Source organism: Neofelis nebulosa, chromosome X, assembly GCF_028018385.1.
Source record: "Neofelis nebulosa isolate mNeoNeb1 chromosome X, mNeoNeb1.pri, whole genome shotgun sequence".
Lineage (NCBI taxonomy): Eukaryota > Metazoa > Chordata > Mammalia > Carnivora > Felidae > Neofelis > Neofelis nebulosa.
In genome coordinates, this window is record NC_080800.1 from 24,823,758 (window position 1) to 24,846,182 (window position 22,425).

Genomic DNA, 22,425 nt, shown 5'->3' on the forward strand with positions numbered 1-22,425 from the left:
TTTTTCTTCTTGAAAGAATACACCTCTTGGCTACAGGGTTGGTCCAGCAATAGTAATAAAATTACTCTCCATGGAGAATACGTTTTCTTTATCTTGGTCTTGCTTTTAACATTAGCCTTAATCTGAAAACAAAATCAGCAATCCTAAAGCAAAAAAAAAATAATTATGTTTCTGAAAACAGGAAGTCAAAAAATTACCAGCACACTGGATATGTATTTCAATCTCCTGGGTAACAAGTTTGTTGTGATGGAGCTTGGTTTTGTTTTCTCCTTAGTGCCACATGTTATGGGGAAAATGCAGTGTGTTGATAAAAAACCTATTAAGTATTTCTAAAGTTGAAAATACCTAAAGCCCTTAATCCACCACATCAAATGGTAAATGATTCCCTGCAGTAGAGTTCTTTATTCCAAGTTCAGCAGAACTGACTGATGGATGTTTTCCGATCATTCCTGAAATTATATTGCATTAGAACATTGTGAATACTTGAGGTATACACTACAACTGTTCATCTTCCTGTGTTTGAAAGAGCAGAGCCTGTGAACTAAGATTCAGTATGAATTACTACCTCTCTCCACATCAGTCACTCAACATGCAAATCGTCTCCATTCCCATGAGAGCGATGACTGATTCATTGAGATATAATGACTCTGTCACTTGGAGGGAATTCTCTTCTCCCATCTTGAGTCCTTTACACAGGCTATTTCACATGAACAAACCAATATCTCTGCCACTCCAGTTTTCTTACCTCTTTAAATTGATGTTTCTTTACATCTTTATGGATGAATTCATAAAGCACATCTTTATGGATTAATGCCAATCATACTCTTGTTCCACTAAATGTTACAGACCAGGCTTAGGCAGTCATATTTATGTACCAAGTCAAAAGTTTGTTAATGTGTAAAGTTTATTATATCCACATAGTGCTATGTTCTCTATTTAAAGTATCCTACCTATATTAATCTCATTTCTGAAATGAGATTTTTCACAGAAGTGCATTATCACCACCTGAAACCTACAGTTGGACTTTCCTAGGATACAGATCATGAATCTCACTCCTCGCATCCTCAACCTCATGGCCCATTTATAATGACTGTGTTTGGTTTGTAGATTTGACTTGTTATGTGAAATACTCCATAGCAAGAGTTTTCTGTCAAGAGGGGGGTTTGTAGTTGGATTCAGGACAGGTGCATAACTGAGTCACCTAGGTAGTTTCTTTTCTTCTTGTTTTTCTACATCATACACATGCCTTATTTCCATCTCACCCCATAGAGCTGCTAATCCTCAGGGATAAGGTATCTGAAATCTGATAAAATTCTGTGCTTGGCCCAGTGTTTCAGGTGGAATGAGCTGGGCTTCTAGTAGCCTTGACAAGAGGTCAGGTACACGTTTCACTTATCATGCCATGTCCCTCAAAGGAGAACTCCTTTTTAACACTGATGGTAAACAATTGACAGTTCAAATCATGGATTTTTAATGAATACATCTGAAAAGAATACTGAAATAATCTAACCATCTCCTTTTTCTTTTGGGTTTTGTTTGTTTGTTTGTTTTTGCTTTTTAACAAAGAAATTGAAGTAGTTCTATTCCAAGACTCATAAGCTAATACTTTTTCTGTTATACTGCTTCTCAGATAATGATTTGCTGATTACTAGCTATATGCAAAAAAACATTATTAAACCATTTAATATGTTTAAGAACATGATTCCTCCCTCAAGGCCCTTAACATCTAGTTGACAAGATAATGAAAACCATATGTGCCTCTCTTACGTTCCTTAGCAAGATGTCCATGTTGTATGATGGTCTATACTGTACTTCCTTTCCTCTTCCTTACAGTTTTTTCTTGATACTCACCTCCTAAATGTAATGAGAACGTAGATCTTTCTTCTTCCCTGCGGTGGAATAGGACCTGACCCAGAGCCAGTGTTCATTGCTGTTAGAAAAGGACCAAAGGAAAACCTGAACCATCTTCCTTGTGTGTATGCTCTTCACGAATCTTGAAGTATCCTAACTCAGCTGTTAATTTTTTTTCCATTTCTTCAAACTCTACTGATTGTTTGAGGCCCAACAGTAGTGCTGTCTGCATCGCATAGCCCCATCTCTCTTTCGCCTGCTTCACTCCCCAAACTGTTTTCCCATGGACTGCTTTTGAATTTCCTCCTAGCTCCGGTTCCTTTCTTATCCCATCCTGTTTGTGTCTATGCAGTAAACAGTTGCTGAAAGCTCACAGTACATTAGGCTCTAAAAAGAGCTGAGGGATAATGCAAGTATCCCACTAATTTGAGGGCTCTTCTCTATTTTTCTCAACAACTGATCAGTTGAGCAAAACCTGATTGGCATAGAGAGGGTGTCTGGTTTCTCTTTCAGTTTCTTTGCTCCAGATACAACAAGTTCGGAGAATAGGCTGTGTATCCATTGCCCACTTAGATTTCTAGTTTTCTAATAGTGCTGTCTAACTCTTTGTTGGTATTTATGCTTTTCATTAGATAGGAAAGCCTAGGAAAAGAAAAGAAAAGTACTCACCCACCTCACCCACCTCCCCTCTGATACGCTTTAGTTTAAATTAGTACTCTCAAAGTTATGTTTTTTCTTTTGTGATACATTTCAAAGTTGCCTAAAGACAAATAGAGGTACCAGTACATTAAGTTAGGTACCTGGGATTGTAAGATCTAATGAAGTACAAAGATCTAACCACTAGGAAGCCTGCTGTAATAATTTGTGAGAAAGCTCTTTGGGAATCAACCCATGAGCACTGACATCAAAACTTTGCTTGAGTCTTACAATTTCCTTATTTATAATATAGGGATAATCATAGTTACCTCCCTTATGGAGTTGCGAGGATTAACAGAGTCATTACATGTAAAGCACTTAGAATACCGGAAGCACTCATTAAGTATCATTATTCTTATGGTTTTCTTCAGTAATCACAATATAACACCATGCTGTTAGCATTCAGTACTTTTCTTTTATGGAAGCTTCTAACCAATTAAAAGTATGTATTCATTCATTCATTTATGTTAAGTATTTTTTATTTTACTTCCAGTATAGTTAACATAGAGTGTTCTATTAGTTTTAGGTGTACAATAATGTAGTGATTCAACAATTCTATACATCATTAATCAGTGCCCATCATGATAAGTGTACTCTTAATCCTCTTCACCTATTTCCCACATCCCCTCACCCACCTCCCCTCTGATACGCTTTAGTTTAAATTAGTACTCTCAAAGTTATGTTTTTTCTTTTGTGATACATTTCAAAGTTGCCTAAAGACAAATAGAGTTACCAGTACATTAAGTTAGGTACCTGGGATTGTAAGATCTAAGGAAGTACAAGGATCTAACCACAGGGTCAGGTACTTCTGCTACTAAACTTGGGTGTCATCAACTTTTCTGCTTCTTAGTTACTTTTGTTCAAAGGTTTTAAACATTTCGGTATCATACTTAAGTAGAGAGCCATACATTTTAACAATATAGAGCATGAATGCAACTATTAGGTATAATGTAAATATGTTTCAAATATTTTAAGTACTGTCTCCATATATGAAATAAACATACATATCATTGGTTTAGATGAATCCTTGACTGTTATTTACTTTGCCAAAGCTTCCATCTTCCTGTCCACATTAGAATTATTTAAATTACTTAGTCAGCCAGGGTGGCTCTCAGACTAAAATATCTCTAATTATCCTTCTGTTACTTATTCACGTGGGAATTTTCTCCCTTTTGTACATAGACAACAGAGTACTCTACTCAAAGGGGGACTTGGCATTCTTATCCTTCACTCTTTCCCAACTCTCTTGGCAACTTCCTCTTCCGTGTGTAAACAGTATTAAAATTATCCAAATGTTCATCACCACCCCTTTCTACTTTTGATACTCCTCTAACAATGGCACTAATCTATAGCATGTCTTCCTGGATTCTCTTCCCTCATGACTTATGATTTATTAAGGATTAGCATTAGCCTAGGAACAATGTACTTCCTCCTGTCCCAGCCATATTTAGGAGTTTCCACTTCATACTGACTGACCTTGGGGTTTACCTTTTGAGGGCATTTTTGTTCATCTGTATTTTTTTTTTTTTTGAGAGAGAGAGAGAGCACATAAGTGAGCGAGGGGCAGAGGGAGAGAGAGAGAGAAAGAAGTGGGGTCTCCCAAAGCGGGGCTTGTGCTCACCCAAAGTGGGGCTTGTGCTCACCTGAAGCACGGCTTGAGCTTACCTGATGTAGGACTCAAACTCAGGAAACTGAATCGTGACCTGAGCCAAAGTTAGATGCTTAATGACTGAGCCGCCCTATTTATTTGTCTGTTTTTATTTTAATCAGTACTGCATTTTACTTCTATATTATATTATTGTAATGTAAGCAAACAAAATCATGACATAAAATGTAGTTATTATTTTCTTGATATTTATCTTATTCACTGGATAGTTTTGACTATAAGTTTTTTAAGTCTTATGATTATTTTACAGATTAAAAAATATAATTCTGAAATAGTAATGTATCCAAGTAATACAGGGAAGGAATTACCTCACAGAAATCTGTATGCTAAAAATTTCAACAACGAAACTAGATACAACTCTGAGATCTCTGGACCTTACTACCCTGAAATGCATCATCATTGTTAATAGTTTATATTTACTACTTGAAATAGACTAAATAATGATAAAATATTGTTTTTAGAGTATTTTATGCCACTAACGAGTCCAAGAGCATTTGAATAGCCTGTGTGTGACAAATGCCCAAGAAAGTTCTAGCACAGTGTTGTCTAATATAATTTTCTACAGTGATGGAAATTTGCTGTATCTCTGCTTTCCAATAGGGAAGTCACCAGCCACATGTGGCTATTGTGTACTTGAAATGTGGTTTAATGCAACTGACCTGAGACTGACTTTTTAATTCGAACTGTTATTAATTTAATTTTAAAAAGCAACATTTGGTTCTTGGCTACCATATTAGAGAGAACAGTAAGACTCTAGAGACTTCTCAACTATCCTTAAAATTGTAACTCACAAGACCAGGTTACTTTGTGGTCATTCTCAGGCTACTGGCACACTGCAAAGAAACACAAATCCTACATTTAACTGTAAGCAGAAAACAAAACAAAACAAAACTTTGAGAGGCAATTTTGATATTTACTAATTTTTTTGTTAAGTGGATGAAATATTTAAGGGTCCTCTCATTCCTCTGCTTGAAGACCTCTTACACTTCAGTGCTCTCTTCTCATTTCCATTTCAAAGACTCCTTACAACTGATCTTTTTTTCGTATCACTCATACTCCCATCTTTCACTGGCCCTCCTCATCCCGGCTTTTCTTTAGACCCATCATTCCAACCAACATATCAACAGACACTTGACCAAGAATACTGCGCACAAAATCCTCATCCCTGAAAGAAGTTGAGGCAGGTGGTAATTTCAAGTTCATAATTTGCTATCTTCCATAAGAAGAAATATTTGCCAAGTCTAACTTTGGGTTATATGTTAGGATAACTTATGGATATCACCCTTTTTCTACCCTATAGGCAAGACTATTTCTAGTCTGAATTTCATGAGACCTCCAGTTTTAAGAAAAACTAATGTATACTGAATGCTTGAAATAGTAGCATCACCTCAAGGCAAGAATAATATCTCAAGGTTTCATCCACTTCTTCGGTCTAATTAAAATTTAAATAATATATATATACACTGGATGTGATTTAAACCAATGAGCAAATTACATTGTAGATGAAATTAATTAGCTGGGGGAAAGCCAAAACAAAACAAAGCAAAACAAAACAGATGACTTCCTTCTTCCCAGAATTAAGAGTTTATCCTTTACATTTTAAGTTTTATTCATTTGGGATTCATTCAACAAATGCCTGTTGAGCTTTGAATGTGTGTTAATCATGGTTAAAAAAAATTATATATTGCTGATAAAAACATCGACCCCCATATGCAGCCTTCAAGCTATAAAGGAGGGACAGAGAAAATAACAAAGCCCATAACATAAATATAAAATTGCTACCTGTGATCTATGTAATGGAGGAATGAATAGGGTAGAATAATAAATTGTAACAGGATACGGATGTTATACTAATGCACAGGCATTAGAAACTAAGTCTTACATACGATACAGAATAACACATGTGCACAGAGATTTTCCTTAATGTTTTGTAGATTTGACTTAGGAATTATCTTCTTTTATTTATTTTTTTTAGCACAGATGGTTTTTAAAAATTTTTTTTTAATGTTTTCATTTATTTTTGACAGAGAGAGACAGACTATGAGCAGGGGAGGGGCAGAGAGAGAGGGAGACACAGAATCCGAAGCAGGCTCCAGGCTCTGAGCTGTCAGCACAGAGCCTGACACGGGGCTCAAACTCACAGATTGTGAGATCATGACCTGAGCTGAAGTTGGACGCTTAACCGACTGAGCCACCCAGGCATCCCAGGAACTATCTTCTTATATATTAGATATTAACATCCAAAAATAGACTTTTGTAAGCCACTGTCTGACCTTTTGAATCGCACATGTGAAATAAGACTTCAAGTTATTCCATGAAGTTGATGAGTGCCAAACAATTGCGTTTGAGTAACGTTTCCTTCTTTGCCTAGGGAGCACTACCAGTGCAGTTATTTGTATTTTTAAAAAGTCATTCATTTATTTCATGAAAGTGAGTAGAAATTGAAAAATGAAAGGCTGTTATGGATGAGAAGGATAGATCCATTGAATCGTATGTATTGCATTACCCTCGGGTGTATCTAAACATACTAGATATAAAGTGGTAGATAGTGGGCTCTATTGGAAATAAAAATAACAAAATCAAAAGAGTATGTACAACATGCCAGTATTGCAGGATCATCAAAATTGTGCCTAAAAGTTAAGATCTGAATATTTTTAAAAAATAAACTAGGTCTCATGGAATGGAAAACTGCTTGCTATCATGAGAGTCGTCTTCAACTTTTGCACATTAAAAACATTTAAAAATTAATTGGGTGGAAATGAAATGGAATGTTTCTTATATTTGTTCCCAAGGTGTTATTTCTTCCCATTTTGTAACTATCAAGTGGGAGCTAAGTAACTTCAGGAGCCATAATTTAGCTAGGAAATCACATGGATAGGATTCAAAGTCAGAATGATATGGTTTCAAAGTCTATGTTTTTTTTCTAGCCAGTGATTCAAAAGTATATTTATCAGGAGTTTCAGGTGAATCAGCACCGAACTGTTTTTGTGCTTTGTTCACGTAGACAGGAATAAAGAGTAAAATTACAGCAGACAAAGGAGTAGTTGAAATATGCTAATTTTTACTTGCTGTTGTCAAGGATAAGAACTTGAGATTTTGTTTTCTTTTTAAAACCCAATTTGGTTTTCTGCACAGAAAAGGCACCCATTTATATTTAGAAATTTACTAAATTTTTGTTTTGCTAATCCCAAGGGGAGGATTATTTTTTTACGATTAAGTATAGTTAATGGGTATTAGGATGTTGGGAAGTAAAGTGCAAAATTCTATTAAAGACTTAGTGATGTGAGTTTATCAAAGGAAGAGCTACTCTTTACAATGTGTTTGTACTTTGATGTGTACACAAAGTTCTGTTTAACTTTTAGACCTATCTTTGAATTTTCACTGATTGCTTAAGAAATAATAGCTTATTCATATTTTAAGATCTCTCTTTTCATCTTTGTACATTTAATTCTGAAACACTACCTAGGATCATTTCCCACCTTTAGGGAAGGTGTGGTTTTATCTAAGATTCCAAAAGCCTATAGGAAAGTCGTTTTAGAGAATATTCCAGAGGTTACTTACATCAAGCTCTCTGGCTGATTTCCGAAGTTACTGTGGGAACACATTTTACCACAGTTCTGCTGCTCAAGCCAAAAACCTGGATGCTTTGTTCTTCCTGAGATATCAAAAATAAAAATTCATGAAATTCTCACATCCCACCTGTTCCCTTATCTGGGCTAAATGCTGTGGTGATTTTTTTTTTCAGGTCGAAATACTTGAAAAGAAAATCACACACACACACACACACACACACACACACACACACACCCGCACACATTGATTTCTGTACCTGAACAATGCTATTGAATCCGAATTACTAAACTCATATAATGCTTCTACCCAGGGAATATAGAATATTATTGTTATTAGGATATTATGGCACCTGTATCCTCAGTGGCTATCTTTTGTCTCAGCTCTCCTTGGTGGCTTATTGTATGAAAACAGAAGCAGAAGTCTGACGTAGGAGTATGTTGACAAATGATGGTTTTTATCTTGATAATTTCACCAAATGTATGAACTGAGTTTGTCACTTACTAGAGTATGTTGAATGCCCTCTGTGTGTGCATCAGGACAAGTGGTCTAATCAAGTTCAACTGTTCTGTGTCTATTTGGCTTGGCTTAATTAAAATTCAGCCCTGCTTTTGAGCAAGCCGCAGTGGTTTGGCAGACCTTCAAAGGGCTATACTGCAGCAAACAATAAAAGTGATAAAGGCGTATAATAACAATCAATACAATGCAAACACCCCTCTTACTTACAAATCGAGTCAAAAGTGGTTCCTTGAAGCATTCTTATCTGCTTCTGGTGATATAATTAAAATTTTTGAAACACTTTATTTGTAAGTTTGCCTACACTCTCCTTGTCAATGGGCTGCCTTTTTTTCCCCCAGTGAAGCAAAAGAAAATGATACCAAGATAAACAAGCACAGTACAAATCCTTTTTAATTTTTATAACCCTTGTGTTATTTGTTGCACACATGAATGAAAAATTGCATGAAGGATTTTCACCTATGTGAGGAAGAGAGCCCTGAATTCATCTTCCTTCCATTCATTTGTGTTGGTTGGGGAGGGTATATTGTTGGTGATCATCCTTTTTATTCAGTCCACTGTTTTTGGCTGACTGCCCTGGTCCCAGATTTTCTCACAAACAGCCATCTGGCATTCTCTCTGTCCCCTACATATATCTCCTTCAGGACCTCCTGCAAGCAGGCTGGAGAATTTCACAGCTTGGGGGCATGGGAGTATACATGAAGTTGCAGCCACTTCAGGGCACATTTCTCACCTATCGCCTATGTATCTGTCATTGCTAGATGTTTAGTGGAAAGAGCTGCTAGTACACTGGGGATCAGTAGACCTTGATGGGGGCAAGTCCCAGAGCACCTGTGGTTTGCTGTATTTTTAACTAGTCTGCATTTGAAGAATGGACACTGACAAAGCCAGATCTCTGTATTTCACATGTTCATTTTGGAATGTTAGTGTGTATAAATTCATATGGAAGATGCTTTTAAAAATTCAAAGAGATAATATTTATTATAGCACAAATGGTTATAGTCTCTCAAATTTATTAATGAGTGTTTTCCTGTGCTTAGGGTGCATATGTAAATATCACTTCACGTTGTAACAGTTATAAAAGAAGGAAAGTTTCAAATGGTATCCAAAATGTATATACGGGAAACTCCACTTGTTCAGGACATTCATAGGTGTTTTATTGCAGTTTGACCCCAATGTGTGTGTGCTTTAGGTTTGATTTTGGATTACAGGTTTTATTCAAGGACTGAGATCATTCTTATAAGGACATGTTTCATTATTGTTTGGGATTTATCACTGACTTATATAGCTGAAAGAGAGATGAACTGGGATAGAGCCATCACAACTGTTCACAGAATTATGGCCAGTGGAATGGCTGGTTGCAAGGCCAAGATTTTGTGGACTGTTTCTATGGCTCTCAGCCAGTACATCTCTTATTAGCTGTAATGGAAGCCATGTGCTTTTCACTTTCTTTATATCGTGTCCATTATCTGCTCATTACTCTTAAATTATCTAGAGCTTTCATTCTGTTGTTATTCCATTAAGATCACAAAAGCCATAAAATAAACTTGAAAAAGTCATTTAATTATTAATACAAGAACAAGCTACCTTGCCACACTGAAGAAAATATAATTGTGAAAAACAGGTCAGGTGTTAATTTGTGTTCAGGATGCAATGTTAAGGTAACTTAATAGTCTTTGTAATGACTTATACTGATACTCATATGCTGATACATGTACAAGGTTCAGTGAAATTCCTGCTGTAGAGTACTGACTGTGATATTTCAATTTTGTATCATGCAATTATATAAATTCTAAATGTCTATGAAGACAAAGTTGTAAACACAACTAATAACATTTCTCTTCTTAGGTAATTTCACCAAGATTTCCATGTGAAGAGAAAATATAGAATAGTCAATGTTTATTCCTTCTAGAAATGTCCATCATTTATTTGTGTAGTAATTATTTTGGGGAAAATAAATTTATATTTGTAAAACAAATTTTCTTAAAATGTGTCCTGAGTGTATTGCTCAACTTTATTCTAATACAGTTGGTGGTAAAAAACATTTCAAGGTACTTACGTTAAACAGTTGAGACAGAAAACAATGGTTGTTGGGTAAAACACATGTAGTTTCTTTTTTTTTTCTAATATATGAATTTTATTGTCAAATTGGTTTCCATACAACACCCAGTGCTCATCCCAAAAGGTCCCCTCCTCAATACCCATCACCCACCCTCCCCTCCCTCCCACCCCCCATCAACCCTCAGTTTGTTCTCAGTTTTTAACAGTCTCTTAAAAACACATGTAGTTTCCAGTATTTTCATGACACTCAGTGATTTGCTAAATTCTTATAACAAGCAGATGTCTTTTCTGATATTCCTCCTTATATTCTGAATTATAATATGTTGAACCTACAGCAGAGCAACCAAACAAAGGTAAAAATCTTAAAGAGTTGTTTTTCTGACATAAAACACAAAAAATCAGCCACCAGTCAGCACCCCTGTTCTCCAAATGATTATTTGTTTCATTCTGGGGTGAACATAGTCTTAATCTGCTTTGGGCATTATATTGAAACTTCATTAGTGTTAGCTGCAGTCTGTACCATTTCTGAGCCAAATCCTCTAGCTTCCCTTTGAGATCATATCTGGAATAAGCTTACCTTGTTGTATTACATTTCAGAAGTTTCTTAAAGCTAAATCAGGAATAATATCATTGGTAAGTAAGGTTTCATAGATCTGGATAGGAGATATCTACACTGAATGTGAATTAATCTAAAATCCTTTGACATACTAAATAGTTCTCTATTTCAGTGAAACATACAAGTATTCAGTGTTTCTTTTCAGCCTGTTATCTCAAGCTTAAGTTTCCCACTTTTTCCCCCTGTTGCTCACTTTTGACCCATGTGTAAGAGTGAGACTAATGAGATACATGCCATGAAGTTGCTAGAGGAGAAACAACATAGGTGGAAACTGAGGCCACCCACTCTGCCAGGAACATCTATTGAGGATGGGTGTTTCCATACGCAGCGTCCACCAACTGCAAAGATACATGAGACCAGGACAGACCTTTAGATGTCTCCAAATGTAGGATCAGAACACCAAATCTGAGCACTCTTATGTGGTTCACCTAATAGAGATGATACGAATATATAGAATGGTTTTATTTTGGAGTCTTTTCATATCGACTCTTAGGAGGCCTTATGGAATAGGGATTTTTTTCTTCCATGATTTTAAACACCAGAATATCAGTAAGATGTGAAGGTCACAGCTCTAACTTCTCATATAATTTGGGATACAAGTTATAATTTGGAAAAAGAGATGGCTAACTTAATGTGTGTGGACACATATATCCTGACATACAAATGCTCTGATCATGGAGTCTTACTCAGAGAAATTAGAAATACATAGTTTGTTTGCTGTTATATCAACCTACATTCCACCATGATTCTGTTCTAGATATTAACTCTTCTCTTTTTCTATTTGTTATGGGAGTCTTTTAAGGAGATAGAAACACATGTCAAAACAGAAACCACTTAGTCTATGCTTGTGTGTGTGCTTGTGTTTATGGATGAGAGCATGCACAAAATTCTCATACTTTTTAGCTAGCTTCCCAGTAAGTGTTAAAACTTTAAACACTAAAACATGACCATCAGGAATTTCAAAAGTCTGAGAACTCTTCGCATATCAGATAAAATTGGGATAGAGTATTTTAAAAATGTAACTGAATCCCTTTAAGATAGTTTAAAACTGCATCAAGGAATGATACATAGTGAGAGGGAGTTATTGTTCTTTTGACCTTATATGTTATTAAAATTCAACCTTTGATTTCATGAAAAATAAAGTATGAAAATCCCATGGTATCAGGGGTGTATCTCCTCCTAGGTCTTTCTCAAATGCCATGTATGGAGATTTTAGAAATCCAAAAATTTGAGGGAAATAATCAAATGAAAATATTTTGACCAAAGTTAATTATTTTTGCAAAGACTGGGATGATATTGAACTGAAGTTTTTTGTTTTCAAGAGTGATATAGAGATATAAATCTATGTGGATAGCATAACATTTAAGAACAAAACATTGTTAATAAGAATACTGAGATAGAATTTTATGTTGAAGGATAATAATACATTTTTAATAAATGAAATGTGGAATATATGGACCCTCATATGATAGATACACACCATATGAATCACTAGTAGTGTTTACCTTTTATTTAAAAATTACTTATTGAGTGTCTCTTCTGTGGGAGATGCTATCGTAGCACTAGTAATTATGTAAGTAGTATAAGAGACACAATTATTGACTTCGTGGGCTTACGTTCGAATTTGGTGGTATACAACTTGGAACTTTTTCAATGAAACATAGGTTGAATTCTTGTTTTAATGCTTACTGACTGGATGATTTAGAATTTGAATACCATGTGAGAAAACTAACACTTCAACCCTTAACGCTTTAAACACTTAACACCTTAAAACTAGTTAGTGAGGGTGCTAGGAAATGAACTCAAGCTTATGTGGCCCTTAAGTTAGTAATTTTTCCATTTTTCTACATTAGATCATAATTATATAGAAATGATTTGAAAACTGTAACGTAAGAAGTAACAGTTGGTTTTATAATTTTTCACTTTGATTTAAAGTTCCTTGGTAAATCTATACAATCAACAAATATTTATTGAAGGCCTACTACGGGCATGTATACTTTGGAATCTTGGGGGTATTGTCAGGAACAAGAAAAAACAAAGTCCCACTTCTCATGATGTTCAAATTCTAGTATGGAAATATGGATAATAAAATATGTATATGGGGAAATACCAAGTGGTAGTAAAATGCTATGGTGAAAATAAATCATGGAAATTACTTTGTACTAGGTGGCCAGGAATCCTTTCTCCTAGGGACCTGAATGACTAAAAGAGCCACTTGTGCCAAGATGTGGGAAGGAATGTTTGAAAGAGAGGGTAAAGCTAGTGCAAAGGTGCCGAGTCTGGAATGAGCTTGCCTTTTGAAGTACCTGATATTTGTCCAATGTGACTAGAGCAGTAGCGCTCGAAGTGTGATTACCAGACCAGTAACCTTTGCATCCAGTTAGTTAATAGTATCCTTTTCTTGATAATGTCCTTGATTTGAAAATTATACTGTGATTATGTAAGACCTTAACATTTGGGGAAATTGGGTAAAGATTATACAGTGGGATCTCTGTCTTACATTTGCAGTTTCTCCATAAGTATGAAAATATTTGCAAAGGAAAGTTTAGAAAAGTAACAAGAGCAACTCTAAGAGCAAAAAGAAAGGTTTTAAGCAGTAGAACCAGTGTACTGCTGGGAGCTAGTCTATATTGTAAGAAAAAGTATTCATGCTCTGGTATGGAAGATGGGCTGGGAGGCAGAGCTGATGTGAGTGCAGTGACCAGCAGAGGGACTGTTGCCATTGTCCAGAAGAAAATGGTGGTGGCTAAGTCTGGCATGATGGTAGTTCTGGTAAGAGCTGTGAGCAGATAGGTGATAATAGAATGTGCAGTTCTAATGAACAAGGCTTGCTGATCAAGTGTGACTTAAATTTCAGGACCAAGCTATTGGATTGATGCCGGTGATACTTACTGAGAAGGCAAAGGTTGAATTACGAGGTTGACAAATAATGACAGTTGATTAATTTTATGAGCACATTATTAAAGTAAATATAAACAGACAATTCATAATATTTTTATGAGTATTTGTGATTAGTAGCTTCAGTGATAAATTTAGCCTGATGAATGCCATATTGGTTATAAATAAATTAACTCACTTGGGTATTCTCTTATTTACTGTGAAATTTCTAATTGAATGCATTTTATAAAATATGAAATGGTGAGATATATTAAAGACAATAATGATAACATATATTCTTAATTTGCTTTATTAATTTTGATATCTGTATGTAATTTGTTTAATAAATTTATTAATTTTATTTAATAATTATTTGTGGAGTGACCGCTTTGTACCAGACAGTTTTTATTCCCTGGAGATATACCATTGAACAAAGCAGACCAAAAATTTCTGTCCTAATGGGGTTTACATTCTAGTATATTTTAGTAGAGATGTACCAGACAACTTAAGAAAAAGTATTTCAACATATGGTATGTGGGTAATATAGTTTATTTTTTCTAAATTTTTAACTTAATCTACTTACAGTCACTTTATTTACAAAATAGTTGGATGAATACCATCTTGTTACATCAAATGAAGATTGCAGCCATTTATTGGTATGGAGAAGATGATGGGAAGAGTGGGATTGCGTTGTGGACATGTTCAGGAGGTCACCTTGGACCTGTCAAGTTTGGTATGCCCATTAGACTTCAAAGTGGAGATGCCAGTGAGTAGTAGACAATAAGAAATCAGAGATCAAGTGAGAGGACCAGATCTTTGAGTACCATATATTGCTGTACAGAAATAGCAGTTATATTTCACATAGCTTTGTTTTTGTTGTTGTTGCTGCAAAGATCTTAATATACAAAAGTAAGGTCTTGTTAGGTTTAAATGCATTGAAGAATGATTTGCTCAATTCTTAGGAGAATTTGGTTTGGAATAATTTTATTTCAAAAGAAGAATCTAGAAGATCAAATGCAGCTTAATTATATTAACATTATTAAAAGAATGGAGACATAAGCATGTGGAAAATTTAATTAAAATGTTACTCTCTTCTAAGAGAATGAAAGTAGTCGGGGACTTTTTTTTTTATTTCTTAAAGCAAATTGTATGTCTTTAGAAGCTCTTATTTTTATAGAACGTGAAAGACTAAACGTAAGATTATTTCTAGGTTATGTTATTATGTGGTGAAAAAAAGACATTGGTAAGGCTGTGCCATGTTAACCTGGATTATCTTTGAAGTCCCTGATTGGAAATTTGTACTAAACACTCTAAATGGCATGTGAGAACAGATTTATGCTTGGGAATGCAACCTGAGATAGTTATGGAGGCATTTTATGTTCTCTGTTTTCCTATCAAATGCAAGGAGGCAATAACACCAGCTATTTTATGTTTATATTAATTACTTTGAAAATAAAAATAATGCCATATACATATATAAATGTGAATGTATTTCAACACTTCAATGATAATATGCTTTATAAAAAGGAAACCTGTTTTCTTCTTAGGTCTATCAGTCTATCTTTAACAGGAAAGATTATTATTCTTAATTTTTTACAAACAAAGAGGCTTAGACATCTAAGAGTTGGGGAAAAGGACAGGATTACTAACCCCACTTTTGGGCAGGAATCATTTCTTAGAGCATTTGTATATTAACTTAGAAGAGATAGAAGGAAGGGAAGTTAAGTGAAAGTACCTCCATAGTGTTTGCTGGGCATTGATCAAGGGATTAAGTTTCTTCTCTGAGGTTTCCACTTAGGATCCTTGATTTAATATTCATATCATTGCTGTCAGGTAATCATTAGCATAGGGATTCAGAAAGAGAGGCAAACTCATAAATAACCTGATCTTGGTACCCCCTTTTCACACTCTGAAAATGTTGTAAATGAGGCTCTCCTTCTAGAACATTTCATTGTGAACCAAATGATTCTCCTACTATCAATTTTCTTTAATGTACTTGCTGTTTCCTGTTCTCCTACCTTGGTCTTTTTTTTCCCCCTCAGGTCAATAGTATGGAAAGTATGCAGGGGCAAAAAGAAAGACTGTCGACTAGAGGGGAGATGTAGAGAGCTAACTTTGGGGGATATCAGTATAACAGATGCGTTCCCCCAAAGCTTCCTTTTTGTTGACATAAACTCCTACCCAACACTTATCAACTTCTGCCAACCAGAAAAAGCCTCATTCTCTTTCTAAAATAACATCTTTAGTGGGATATAACCCGCGTACCATATAATTCAGCCATTTAAAATGTAAAATTAAGTAGTTTTTATACATTCACAGAGTTGTGCAACCATCAGCACAATCAGTTTTGGAGTGTTTTAATTATCCTCAGAAGAAACTCTGTAGCCATTAGCAGTCACTCCTTAGTTCCCCTCACAAGCCTTTGTCCTTCAGCCATATGCAACTGTGAGTCTCCTTTCTGTGTCTGTGGATATGCCTGTTCTAGACAGTAGTATCAGTGGAAACATCCAATATGTTGTCCTTTGTTACAGGCTTCTGTTACTTAACATAATGCTTTTAAGATTCACCTGTGTTGAAACATGTATCAGTACTTCTCTTGTTATGTTTTTTACCGAGTAATAGTCCGTTAATTGTATGGATATATACCATACTTTATTAATCCATTCATCAGTTGATTTTTATTTGGTTTGTTTCCACAGTGGGCTTTTCTGGATAATGCTGCTATGGACAATTTTGGACAAGTTTTTGTGTAGATATTTGTTTTAAATTCTCTTGGGTATATTACTAGGAGTGGAATTGCTGGATCATATGGTAACTCTGTATTTAACCTTTTGAGGAACTGCCAGACTTTTCCAAAAGTGGCTGCACCATTTTATATTTCAAACAGCAATGTGTTATTATTCTGATTTCTCTATAACCTCACCAGCAGTTGTTATTATATGTCTTTTGTTGTGTGGTAAAATACATATAGCATAAAATTTCCCATTTTAACCATTTTAAAGTATACAACTCAGTGGCATAAAGTATATTCAGTGTTGTACAGCCATTACTGTTATCTAGTTCCAGAAATTTTCATTACTTGATGATAGCTGTCATAAGGGGTATGAAGTGGTATCTCATTGTGGTTTTGACTTTCATTTCCTTGATATTAATGATTTTGAACATCTTTCCATGTGATTGCTAGCCATTCTTATATCTTCTTGGAGAAATGTGCATTAAAATCTGTTGCCTATTTTTAATTTGGGCCATATTTTCATTTATTGAGTTATAATGGTGAAAAGACTAAGTCTTAAGTTAATCATGAATGTACTACATGAAAAACTCAACCACTCCAAGCTGTCCGTTTAAATATATTTGCCAGTGATCCTGGGCTTACCCATTTTGCAAAGAGGACTCTTTATGACTGCAGAACATTTAGGTTGGGTACCTGTATGTTCAGGATAGTGTGGGAGAAAGTGTACAAAAGCTAACACTTTCACAGCCTTCTCTCTGAGAACTTCCATCTCTGAAAAACACATGTGAAGAAATATGTTAAAAGACAGAAGCATTTATGGTGTAACATTACTTTATAGGGTATGAATTTTTCTGGTTATAAACTACCAGGGAGTGCTTTGAAGAGGATCTTTCTAAAATCATAATCTTGAAGAAAAGAGTACAGAAAAAGTTACTACTCCACATTCGTTCACAAGGATGTGCTTATTAGTAAGATGCCTTTAAATGCTGATATATTGATAACTTTTGACTTAAAGTTTTTCAGTGGTAAGTGGAACTTTATGTTTCCACAATTTAAATGGAATGTGTTTCAAGATGAGACTTAGGATATCTAATGGAAATTCTGTCCCCTCTTAGGTTTATCATTTATTCTTCTGTACTTTCAAAAAGAGGAAATCGTCTTATTCGCATCCTATCATGCTTAATTTATGCAGAATACTAAATAAATGATAAAGAGGGGACTGAGCCAAACAAGAGAGTGGGATAGTTCATTTTATTTGCAAATGGGTAACTACAGATATGTGCAGTGAGTATTCAACTGAGAAGGAAGTGGTGGCAAAACCAAGATCTTGGTTATCCTAACAATTTGAGGTTTCTCAGTCTATTTCTGAAAAATTGAATCCCTTCCAAGATTCCAATCCCCCACCCTCCACCCCCACACCAACCAGATTTATTCTAGGCAATAGTAAATACACCTGGTATGCAAGGGAAAATATTCCCTTTTAAAGCCAGTTTTGAAGGAGTCTCCAAGACATTGGAAGGAGCCAGATGGTGTGCAGACCATTCTCCAGACTTTATGATTACTTTGGCTAAAGCAGCTGGTCTCTGCAGTAGAAAAGTTTTCATGGCAGAAAAATCCCCTTTTTCCTCAGTGCAGCTGGGCTTGTGCAAGTAAGGCTTTTCCCAGGCAAGTGTGCTCCCTGGATTGGGTGTTTGCAAGTCTGTTGTACTTAGAGAAGTTTTACCAGTTCTGTTGCACCAAGTTGACAAAAAACACAAATGAGCCAATGGTATTTTTTTTCAGCTCATTATGGCTTAATTGCCTTAAAAAAAGTTTTCACCTCTTAGCAGGCTTTTTCTGTTCAGCATCAGAAATCTAACAACTGAGACTATTCAGGGAAAAAAATGGCACTCTTCCAAAAGAGAAAGAGAACTTCAACACAATTCCTAGATTTAAAAGGATTGCAAAGGAGACTTATTTCTGCTAGCTTTGGTCATTTGACAGCTACAATTCTCCTTTTCCAATATGTCATCTTAAATCTCCATCAAGTTAGTAATGAGAACCCTGCATTTAATTGTTTGATGTTTAGAGGGCAAGAGGGAGGGAAGGAGAACTTTCACTTTGTTTATGTGATGTTTAAATGTAAGTAACTGTTGCCTTAAAAGTGTTACTTTTGCACTCCCATCATATGGATTTTAAATTTACACTTAATGTTTATGCAGAAATGATCTTGGACTTAAAATAATACTCTTTATTGCAGCTAGAGGAATATTTATCTGAACAGATACATAAGTGTTTCTGTAAAGAATGGGTCTATTTTACTTTATAACCAACTAAGGGGAAGGTTAATGGCTATGCTGTATCTTTGCTGTTGTGTGTGAAACATGCAGTGTCCTGTGCTGTTGAGATTTATGGTGTGGAAGACAAAGCAGGTGGTATTCCAGCCCTCCTTTCAACAACAGAGTGTAAACGCGAGGCTGAACTTATCTGTCAGAAAATAAGTTAAAATAACATTAGGGAAAGCCTCGAATTTTGCACTTTTCCATACCTTCCTGTCTCTAGCTCAGGAATTTAGCCAGCGTGATTAATGACCACTGTTATTTGTGAGCTTTCCAAGTTCCTACAGACATAATGAACTTGACTCTTCAGCCACGTAGAAAGAAACAGGCTGTTGGAGCTCTATAGCACGACATGTTCATGATTATGAGTTCTCTGCAGTTGGAAAGAAAGGAAAGGGGAAAAATCATCTCCCCACCTTACACGGACATACCTTAAAACATTTTCCACACCTTCCCTTTCTTCTTCTCCTCCCACCCTCCTGCCGCCAGACACGTGTGCGAGCACTCACCCCCACACACACATCTACACACACACACACACACACACACACACACACACACACGAGTCTATTTTCTTCTTCTTTTATTTTTTTGGATAACCCAGCATCAAACCCTAACTCTATTTAATCCTGCCTCTTATTTTTTTTCTTCACATAGATCCCATCATTCAGGACTGTAGATTGCTTTGTCATCTTTTTTCAGGGATTTTTCCTTTCCTCTGTTTATAATGTCCATGCCACCTCATGTTTATGTTATTCTCATCCCTGAGTATGACAGACTCCAGACCCTACCTGCCATCTCAAGGTCTTGAAGCCCCTTTATTTACTCGTGTGCTTTATTTTAATCCTACTGGTTTCTTTTCATATCTCTATTCTGAGCTCATGTCTGGGCTTGTACGTTTTCTGTCTTCTGGTATCCTTAATATGGAGGCCTCCTCTTTCTCAAGCTCAACATCTATTTCCTTCAAGATATATTTTAAAAAGCATCTTTTTTGCCTCATCCTCCTCAGACTGTCCTCACTTAGTAATAACACTCTTGCCTTTTTTGCAGGTCTTCCCTTCTCCTAAACTCTACTTATAAAGTGTTTACTCTATAACACCAATCCTATCTTAGCCTCCTTAGTCAGGGAAAACAGAACTTTTAGCTTATCTTAATTCTTGCTACAGGTTGTTACCCTGCTGTTTACACAATTGGTATTCAATGCCTTGTCAGATGTAATTCAAACCAGGTCATTTTGCAGCCTTGAGGAACTGAACCACTAACTCTAAACTTCAGCAATGCCACAGCATCCCCCAGTTCCTCCAGAGTGGTTTGAAAATTCTCTTCCTTACAAGCCATTGAAAATTTGGAGTCTGCTGCTTGCTGCAAGCAGATTTCACAAATTAGTGTGTGGTTCACACTGGTACTGGGAGTGCTGCATTGACCAAAGAAAGAACTTTACCTGAATCTCCCTATGATATCATGAAGGAGTGGGGGGGGGGTGGAATTAATCTCCAAACCCTTACTGGGATTTGTGCAGGATGCCGCTCAGTGTCTTTCCCATTATGGAGTGTTCTTTTGACTAGAAAAAGGATTAGGCATCACCGTGGCAGAAAGACACAGTCTGGTGAAGCTAATAGGGATTTCCATTCACATCCCATGTTTTCATTTTGCATGTTACACTCTGTTTTTCTCGTCCCCATCCTAGAAGCCCCCATACAAGCCTAGCAGTAATATGACCCTGTCTTTCTGCTGCCTTGCTTCCTGAATCTCTCCTACACAGTTCTAAGCTCCTTGGTAAGCAGATCCTGTGTCTTGTTTACCTTTGTGTACCTACACTTATCTGTATGCCTGACACACGACAGGTGTTCAAGAACTGTTTGCAGAACAGAATTGAGTCATTTTTGAAAACTAGTCTATATTACAGACTCTGATCATTTTCTTTTATTCTACAAAAAGATTTTCTATCCTAATTTTCCTTGCCAGTGGCATACCACTCAAAATACAGCATGCTATTCCATCAGGCCAGAAAATTCAGATGAACAGAGCTTTTCAGGTATTCATCATTTCTTCTTTTGAACTACTCTTACAGACATTGATTATCTCTCTCTTAACGAGAGCAATTATCCCATTTTGTGGTAATTCTCTTTTTACAAGTTTGTCTTCCTAGTGGATTGTAATTTTTTTTTTCAAAAAGAAAACTATTTCCCAGTATCCCTAGGACCTAGTGTGATGTTTGATAAATAGTTGTTGCTCAATGCCTTTTTGTAGAGGTCGATCTCCATGTGGTCTTTGCATTCTTTTCCCATCCCCCCTTCAGATGTCTCTAGCTCGTCATAGAATCTGTGCTGTGCATCACAGGGGCTGTGCCTCTTAGCCTCCTGCACTCTTCTGTAACCTTCACCTTTCCACATTTCTCAGGTGAGACGTTCATTAATGTTCATTTACTCCAGAAGGTTTTCTCCTTATGAACAATGTCACATACTCCACATAATATGCATTACATGCTCTGGAAAATAAAGCATAGCTTATAAAGGAAATTTGATATAATAAAATAATAAAATCTATCATAAATTTTGTTGTAATCCAAAAACATTTTTTGGAAAATCCTACTTAGAGTTTTTCACTTCTCTCTGATACTTAAGTTGCCCTCATTTTAGAAGACAAGAAATAGGTTCTTTGCACATGAGATCTGGAAAGAGCCATAGGGAAACTCCTTGGCATAGAACTTATTTAAAGTAGCATTAATGGCAGTGGTTTTCTGTGATCATGAGATATTAAAACAGCAGTAATATTTCCAAGATCATCAGATATTACAAGGCCTTTAGCAGCATCATTCTTCAGATTACCAAACTGAAACCATGTGAATGTTCATCAACAGTAAAATGGGTAAGAAACTGTGGTAAATTCACCCAAGGGATACAGGAATACTGATGCATAGGGGCACTTGTACCCCAATGTTTATAGCAGCACTCTCAACAATAGCCAAATTATGGAAAGAGCCTAAATGTCCATCAACTGATGAATGGATAAAGAAATTGTGGTTTATATACACAATGGAGTACTACGTGGCGATGAGAAAGAATGAAATATGGCCCTTTGTAGCAACATGGATGGAACTGGAGAGTGCGATGCTAAGTGAAATAAGCCATACAGAGAAAGACAGATATCATATGTGTTCATTCTTATGTGGATCTTGAGAAACTTAACAGAAACCCATGGGGGAGGGGAAGGAAAAAAAAAGAGGTTAGAGTGGGAGAGAGCCAAAGCATAAGAGACTGTTAAAAACTGAGAACCAACTGAGGGTTGAGGGGGGGTGGGAGGGAGGGGAGGGTGGGTGATGGGTATTGAGGAGGGCACCTTTTGGGATGAGCACTGGGTGTTGCATGGAAACCAATCTGACAATAAATTTCATATATTGCAAAAAATAAAAAAAGAAACTGTGGTAAATTCATACAATGAGGAACTATTTGGAAATGAAAATGATGATATTATAACTGTGTGCCATAACATGGATGAAGTTAGACATAAAGGAGTACTT

At 36.0% G+C, this 22,425-nt stretch overlaps 1 protein-coding gene across 1 annotated transcript in view; it reads left to right on the forward strand.

Annotated features, from left to right (window-relative positions):
• Positions 1 to 22,425, forward strand: part of IL1RAPL1 (interleukin 1 receptor accessory protein like 1) — a 1,366,342-nt gene that overhangs the window by 402,887 nt on the left and 941,030 nt on the right. The gene's annotated exons all lie outside the window — the stretch shown is intronic.